Source organism: Puma concolor, chromosome D4, assembly GCF_028749965.1.
Source record: "Puma concolor isolate L17-30 chromosome D4, mPumCon1.1.hap2, whole genome shotgun sequence".
In the NCBI taxonomy this organism is placed as follows: domain Eukaryota; kingdom Metazoa; phylum Chordata; class Mammalia; order Carnivora; family Felidae; genus Puma; species Puma concolor.
The window spans coordinates 32,489,206-32,498,198 of record NC_141679.1 but is presented as its reverse complement, the minus strand read 5'-3'; the positions used below and the strand labels follow the sequence as shown (position 1 = coordinate 32,498,198).

General features: G+C 41.0%; 1 pseudogene; it reads left to right on the top strand.

The window, feature by feature from the left end:
- Positions 1-6,180: 6,180 nt before the first annotated feature.
- Positions 6,181-6,562, top strand: LOC112850330 (large ribosomal subunit protein P1 pseudogene; annotated as a pseudogene).
- Positions 6,563-8,993: the final 2,431 nt, after the last annotated feature.

Below are 8,993 nucleotides of genomic sequence, written 5' to 3'. Positions count from 1 at the left end.
CTAGGTCCATCCGTATTGTCACAAATAGCACAATCTCATCCCTTTTCTTGACTGTGTAATATTTTGTTATATATGTAATATATATGTCATGTAATATATATGTCATATATATATCACATGTTATTTATTCATCTATTGATGGACACTTAAGTTGCTTCCATATCTTATCTATTATAAGTAATGCTGCAATAAACATAGTGGTGCACATATCTTTTCAAATTACTCTTTTGTTTTCTTTGGGTAAATACCCAGTAGTGGAATTATTGGATTATATAGTATTTCTATTTTTAACTTTTTGAAGAACCTCCATTCTGCTTTTCACAGCAGCTGTACCAATTTACATTCCCACCAATAGTGTATTGTTATGCCCAGAATTCGTGATCCCCAAAGACCACTAGGGAGCGAGGCCGATGCAAAAGCAAAAGAGCCTTTATTCGAGCTAGCTCGAGCTCAATCCCCTACCTGCACCAACGCAGCGGTGAGATACCGGGGAGAGACAGCGAGTTTCAAAAGGACAAAGGTTTTATTGGGGCCTAGGAGCAGTTGGTGAGGTAATGGCTGTGGCCTCAGCCGATTGGCTGGGGAAGGGTCTGAGTCCTGTTAGGCAGGTGGGGGGGGGGGGGGGAGTTGCTCAAGGGGAGGAGGTGTGGTCAAGGTGAAGGACACAGAACAAGATGGAGTCTGCCGGCATAGGCCCGCCTTTTCAGTATGAGGGTTCCTTTTTCTCCATATCCTCACCAACACTTACTATTTCTTGTCTTTTTTATTTTAGGCATTCTGATATGGAGTACATTCTTTCTTATGTATTAAACAATTTCATAGGGGCAATCTCACTTTAGTTTTTATCCAAGTCACTTTGCTATTAAACAGAATTTAAATAAACCTACAGTAAGGTAAATGAAAGAATTTGTTCTCTAAAAACCATGTCTCTTATAAGCCAATGATACTAAAACCTGAATTTATAATAAGGAGGTAATGCTTATTATCTCCTAAAACAAGAACAACAAAATACTCATTTTTTTTTTTTTGATAGTAGAAAACCACAGTTAATTTACTAATACTTTTAGAGGTTTAGGGCCTTAATTAATCTTGACTAAATTGCAGTGTAGCTACCTAGTGTCTTGCAAAGAAGAATGGTGGAGAGCAAGGGGATTTTTATCAGGTTTTCTTGGTTTTTTTTCGGGTTTGAGAGGTGGTAGTCAGCTGCAAAGGAAGATGATTTTTTCACTGGGATGAATGTTTCTGAAATTTTCTTGCCAACCTAGGGCCCTAGGACACTGAGTTAGCCTGGAAGCCAAGGCTGGCCTGATAGTGTTAATGGATGTTAGGAGGAGAGAATGCCCAGAGGTCAGGGAAGGGTTGAAAAGTAAAGAGACTTTCTGGCTCTAGGAGACTGAAGTAGGAGTCTTATTTTAAGGTGCCTGAGGCTTCCATCTGTGAGTCAGGCAGGAAGTGTTAAAGGCCTCAGCTTTCTCAGAGAAGTGTGGGAGTAAATATACATGAGCTTCAGGCTTAAAGTCCAGGGCTTCACTGAAGATGACATTTGGTGAGGGAATTACCCTTGGGAACAAAGATTTGGTATCAGAGGGTCTCTTAGTGAAGTTCAACATATAAAGGAACTAATATTTATTGAATGATTTATTATATACATCTTTTCATTTAAAATTGTTATCATCTCTCAAGAAGTTAAAAAAATGGTTGACATAAAAGATAAAGGGATTGCAGTAAAAGGCATCATCTTTATAAGGCTTGCTTTTGTATTCATAATTTGGGACTTAACGACTAGAGACTTGGCTGATGTCAGACAGTGCTGTGTATCAGACACCTTAGTCTGTAGTACATGATGTTCTGACAGAGATTCTTTCCTTGACCATATTCAGGGTCCCCTTAAGACCTCTTTTCCACCAGGCCTCAACCTTGGTTTATAAAGACTGCAGACTCTCAGCATAAACAATTTTATTCATTGTCTCCCAGCACCCCCAAGACTGGAACAAACTCTAGCAGGTTTCTACAAGCTCAAAGCCATATACCTGGGAAGTTCCTGTTTGGGAGAGCTCAAGTCTGCCAAAATAATTTACTGTTTATTTCAGTCAACACCTGACAATAGGGCCACTGACTCCCAGTCTCTGTGAGAGGGTAGAAGCCTAACTTTGATAAGTATCAGTCAGCAAACTCAGATGGCCTATTCACATTGACCAACTTACCTACTGACTTTTTTGTAATCTCCCATTTTCCAGACTGTCAAGCTCCTACTTATTCTTTTTCCTTACTCCCTCATTCTCCCTTTAAAATGCCTAGTCACTTCTACGTGAATCAAAGCTAAACTCAATTTATAGTGGATTCTTTTCCCAACTGCAGTAGTTATTGAGTAAATCTGTCTTTACTGCCTTTAACTAGAGTCTGGCTTTGTTTCTCTTTGGCAGTTTTCATAATAAGTTGGAATGGCTCTAGTTGTGAGATGATATTTCCCCCACATCCCCATTTGTGCTATGGCTGTACCAGACATAGCTTATGGATCTTCTCAGATTGATTCAACCCCACAGGTTCCATGGTTCTTGGTTGCTATCACAGTAACTCTAGGGTTTTGTCTAATCCATCTGGAACCAGTGGACATTCAGAAGGAATGTGGAAGTTCAGGGGCATTAATGCTGTGTGGGCAAACTTGAGTAAAGGAAAACAGGAAACAGGAAGGAATCAGCAGGTAAATTGCCTATCTTTCTTTCTAACAGAAGATTTCAAGACATGGTGGCTCCATATGGCTTTTTCTAGAGAGGTCCTGTGACACTGAGCAATCCATTGTGTAATTTTTGAAGCTTTGATCAGCTAAGTAATGTACTATTGTGTTTGCCTTCTCTCCTTACCTGATGGAATCCTCTTTTTCTTCATTCTTGCTTCCCTGAGATTGCACTCCCCAATAAAACATTAGCACAAAATTTTTGCCTCAGGCCCTGGGTTTTTTTTTGGAAATTGAGGCTAAGAAAATGGATTCCAGGATTAGCCCTAAAAAGAAAACCCTCAGGATGGAATTTTTGAGTTGGGTTACCTACTTAACTAAAGACAATAAAGATCCTATTTCTGGTGGTAAGTGGGGTATTAAATGATCCCTGGCAGTGAAATCACAATTAATGAAGTTTTGCCTGTGGTTAGTTGGGAGAAGATGCAAGGTGGAGGGCAGCATATTTTCCTTAGCTGCCTCTAAAGTAGTTGATCTTTCCAGGGAAGCAAAGTCTGCATTGGTTTAATGGTCATGAACTCCTTTAGTTTTTGTTTGTCTGGGAAAGTCTTTATCTTTCCTTCTATTCTGAAAAACAGACTTGCTGGATAAAGGATTCTTAGCTGTATATTTTTCCAATTCAGCACATTGAATATTTCCTGCCTCTCCCTTCTGGCCTGCCAAGTTTCAGTGGATAGGTCTGCTACTACCCGTATGTGACTAACCTTGTAGGTTAAGGATCGTTTGCCATTAGCTGCTTTCAGAATTCTCTATCTTTGTATTTTGCCAGTTTCACTATGATATGTCATGGTGTTAACCTGTTTTTTTATTGTGAAGGGAATTCTCTGTGCCTCCTGGACTTGGTTGCTTGTTTCCTTCTCCAGATTAGGGTAGTTCTCCGCTATAATTTGTTCAAATAAACCTTCTGCCCCTTTCTCTTACTCTTCTTCTGGAACTTCTCTAATACAGATTTGTTTTGTTTTATGGAATCATTTAGCTCTCTAATTCTCCCCCTCATGATCTAGTAATTTCCTTTCCCTTTTTTTTTCAGCTTCATCATTTTCCATAATTTTATCTTCTGTTTCACCTATTATCTCCTCTGCTTCTTTCATCCTCGCTGTCACTGTACCTAGTTTATTTTGCATTTCATTTATAGCATTTCTTAATTCATTGTCACTATTTCTTAGGTCTTTGATCTCTGCAGCAATAGATTCTCTCTGTCTTCTATGCTTTTTTCAAGCCCAGCTATTAGTCTTATGATTATTATTCTAAATTCTTATTCAGATATAGTGTTTATATCTGTTTTGGACAATTCTCTGTCATTTTTTCCTGAATTTTCTTTTGAGGCAAATTCTTCCATTTCATCAGTTTGGCTCGGTTTCTGTCTTTTACATGTTTTATTTTTTTATTTATTTTTTAATTTTTTTTAATGTTTATTTATTTTTGAGATAGAGAGAGAGACAGAGCATGAACGGGGGAGGGTCAGAGAGAGAGGGAGACACAGAATCTGAAGCAGGCTCCAGGCTCCGAGCTGTCAGCACAGAACGCGGCATGGGGCTGGAACTCACGGACCATGAGATCATGACCTGAGCCGAAGTCGGACACTCAACCGACTGAGCCACCCAGGCGCCCCTCTTTTACATGTTTTAATAACTTGTTATATGTCCTGCACCTGCAAGTACTACTATATTAAAAAGGGGTCACACACTGTCCAGAGCCTGGCACTTTAGGAAGTGTTTTTGAAGTGTGTTGCATGCACTCTGTTGTTGCGTATTTGGCTGCTCTGTCCCACTGGTCAGTCCTCTGCAAAGCTCCTCCTTGCTAGTAGTGGTGGAGTATTTGGACCTTCAACTAGGTGTGCTTTGATTTGTTCGTTGAGGTAACCCTGGAAAAACAGGAAAGGAGGGGGAAGCCTGATCCCATACAAAAGAAAAATGAAAGGGAAGAAAAGAAGACCAAGCAGAGAGTCAAGCAAACTATAATGCTTAATCCAGAGAGAGAAAGGAAAATAAAGAAGCAGAAGATATAGAAAAGGTGTAAAAATAATAGAGTAAAAATGCCTGGTTAAACAAACAAAATGGAAAAAAAATGTGTGTGTGTATATATATATATATATATACACACACACACATATATGTACATATATGCATACATATGTATATACATATATGCATACATATGTATATACATACACATACACATACATACATATATACATACATATTATATATGTATGTGTATGTATATATGTAATATAATATGTATATATGTAATAATATATGTAATATAATATGTATGTATATATGTAACAAGAATTGACCAAAAGCAAATCAGAAACTATGCACCTTATTCCAAAAGAGAAAAAGAAGAGGGTAGAAGGAAAAAGAGAAGAGAAGACCAAACAGACAAATTGACAGATGGACAAACAGATAGACAAAAACAAAAAACAGTTGTCTTTTGGTGACTGGGACCAGTGGCTGTGCTGGTCTGCAGGAGAGGCCGTCTGGTTGGCTCAGTGTCAGTCTTCCTCAAGTAAGCAGTTGCCATGCAAGGAGGGGTGGGGTTTGGTGTAAGAGGTCCCGCCTCCATTGGGGGCTGCCGTGCTGCTCCCTTAAGTCCCATGTGTTGCTGTTGGGGAGAAAAATGGCAACACTCCAATCTCTCCTTCTGGGTGGACCGGGTGTCTCCAACCATGCTATTCAGGCAGCCCTCACAGAACTGGCGTGGGTGATCAGCTTGCCTGGCTCCACAGTTATCCTTCATCTTCTAGGTGCTTAGCTGGCATTCGAAACCCGATGCCTTAAAGGGCCCTGCACCACGCAAACCCTGTTCAGGTGCTTTGGCTGGTGCCTGCAGGGCCTTTCGTCCTTGGCAATATACCCTCTTCCCACAGAACTCAAGGAAGGAGACTGTCCTCTCCCAGTGCTCCCCTGAGATTGCTATAGCACCCCAGGGCTGGCTCCTTCTCCATCAGGTGCATGCCTCTTCTGTAAACTGTGGCCTGAAGAAAGTCAGACTTTTGAAACCTCTGAAATTTCAGCTCCTAGGGCTGTTTGCAAAATAGAAACTGGCCTCTCCGTATTTCTCGTTCCCCAGTCCTTGGTCCGGGGAGGTTTTCCTTCATAATATTTCAATACTGTAATTTCACATCCCCTCTGTATTTCTCTTCCTTCTGTCTCTCCACAGAAGCAGTTCCCTCCCCTTCATGCCTAAGCTGTTTTATCTCCCCCAATGCACATACATGCACTTCGATCTCACCAAGCTTATTTCCCTCCACCTATAGAGATCCTTCTGCCACTCCACAGATTGAATTCCTGGGTGTTCCAAGTGGTCTAACTTGGATACAACTGTGTTGGAAGGATGAGGGGAAATCCCAACCCCCCTACTTTTCTACCATCTTTACTCCTCCCAGGGAAATCTGCATTGGGGTGTGGCCCAGCAGCGCCCACTCAGCAATCTCCCACACCATGGCCTCTGTCTAGGAGCTCGCCTGCATCTACTGGCCCTCATCCTGCATGATGATGAGGTGACAGTCTCGGAGGATAAGATCAATGCCCTTATTAAAGCAGCAGGTATAAATGTTGAACCTTTCTGGATGGGCTTGCTTGCAAAGGCCATGGCCAATGTCAATATTGGGAGCCTCATCTGCACTGTAGGGTTGATGGACCTGCCCCAGCAGCTGGCACTGCACTGCTCCTTCTACCATGGCTGCGCCAGCTGAGAAGAAAGTGGAAACAAAGAAAGAAGAATCAGAGGAGTCTGATGATGACATAGGCTTTGGTCTTTTTGAATAAACCTCTTCTGTAAACTGTTCAATAGAAAACTGAATTCTTAAAGAAAAAAAATAAAATAAAATTATATACTCTGGGCAGCTAATGGCTAACTTAAGGGATCCTCTGAAAACCAGCAGGATCAATGGCAGTCTGGCCTCAGGGTAGAATGGGTTGAAAATCAGATCCAGATTCTAATTATAAGCACAGTAAAGATATAAAGGAATTTAAATTTGTAGCTTAATATGTATATACTATATTAAAACCAGGAGCCAGGTAGGAAAGAGGACACAAAAAATCTGTTATGAGGATATTTAAATGGGTAAACCTAAGAACCCTCAACTAAAAATTTCCCTGAAATATTTCTGGGACAGTGGAATATACCTGTTTCCTTTGCTAAAGGAAAACACCCTCCCCTTTCCTAAATCTGTACAATGCCCTCACCTAAAGCAGGTGCCTAATAAGATGATACTTGTTCTCTTTAAAAGTTGCCTCTGCCACAACTCATCACATCCAGGCCAATAACCAGGGTCATAATTCAGCATAGCCTGAGAGAAAAGGTACAGTCCCTGCTTAGGGAAGAAACAGACTACCTATTAAATGACAGAATCTGGCCATTACATATATTAGCAGAGAACAAGGGAATATGTATAGGAGTGAATTTTGAGAATAGATCAGGGGAATATAAGGCTGGACAGGAGAGAAGTCACAGGTATGGGGGTATCTTCCATGGCTCAGGATTCAATGTTCCAGGACCTAGAGTTGCTCTAAACAAACTGTCAGGTTGGCTTCTTTAAACTTGGTCATGACAATGGCCCAGGGTATGTGAGGTGAAGTTGCCAGTTGTATTGGCATTATATTGAGCAGTGAGGACATATGGATCAGGAAGGCAAGAATATTAGAATGGATTTACTATGTACAACCTGAGAACCTGTTGCTGATTATGTTCCCTGAAAGACTCAGAGCTCACTCCTATCTCTAAGGCAATAGGAAATATACTAGTGCTGGGTATTCCAGTTTCTTTAGGAAGCTTAGTGGTGCCTGTTTTCTGCAAGTGATGCTTGTAGATGTGGAATGGAAATTAGGCTGCCTAATATTAATGAGGATAATGGGATTCCAGAATGACAGACACCTATGGCAGGACTTAATTCTCAGAGGCAAGATGTACATAATTAACACAATGGACATCAAAATCAGAATAGCAGTTAGAGTGTATTGGCCGCAATGTACCTATAGTGATTTTAGGGGCAAGATACATGGAGAACTATCAGGCATTGCTTGATTTGGATAGCAGAAAATTTGAGAGCTGGAAAACTGACATCAGTGCTACAATGAAAACTCACCCAGTTTCTAGAACTAAATAGACCCAGAGTCCATTGACTGAAGGGGAGACCAGTCAAGGTGTCTTGGGGGAAAGTTGAGCTCTGAGGTTCCCTGTCTTTCTGGTTTAACAGAGCCTTAATGAGTTGACCTTCAGGGCACAGTTGAAGACACTGCTTTTAATTTAACCCTTTATTTCTGGACAGACCTAACCAAACATGTTATTTAATAATTATTTTTTATTTCATTATATTCCATGATATGCTTGTAACACGGACTCTACAGATGTACATACCAGTGGGAGTGGTTGCCTCAGGAGGGTAGACCTCAGAAGAGGTCCTTGCAGGCTCTAGGAGGAGGCTTGATGCTGTTTGGACAAAGCTTTCTGTGGTCCTAGCAATCTCATGTGTGATTTAGAAGAGTGAGAGATACTGGGTTTTGATAGGCACATCCCTTGGCCTGTGGACCTCATTCTATAGGGAGTGGCATGGAGGAAGGAAAGTTATAAAATGCAGGATTTGGGGCAGGGCCTGGGTTTATGGGTGATGTGGGAAGTAGGGATGATTGAGGAACAAAAAGACTGGTGAAGCTGAAAGGAGGTAAACATGGGAGGCTTTGGTAATAGGATGAAACTGATGAGATAAGCCTTGAAGACAAGGAATTTAGATTTTTGTTTATTGGTATGGTTGTTTGCCAGTCAGACTGCATTTAGGTCTGCAGAGCCTTAAGTAAGAGCTGATTAGGACCTTGTCTGAGGCTTATCTGTGAAACTTTGGGACAGAAGACCTTCTGAAGGAAGGGGCTTAAGATTTCAGCAAGTTTGTGGTGAAGCAGAGGTCAAAGTAGACCAAAGTAGACCAAGATAATATCATAACTTGAGGAAGGAGCTTTTCCATAATATGATTCACCATGTATACCCCAGGCCTGAAACTAGAAACAAAGCCTATTTTAAATCACCTAAGAGCTGGGTAGGAGATAGAAGGCTACACTTTGCTATGAAGCTGACAAATATTTATGTTTCTTTTTTTTTTAATTTTTTTAATGTTTATTTATTTTTGAGACAGAGAGAGACAGAGCATCAACAGGGCAGGGTCAGAGAGAGAGGGAGACACAGAATCTGAAGCAGGCTCCAGGCTCTGAGCTATCAGCACAGAGCCCGACGCGGGGCTCGAACCCACTGACCATGAGAT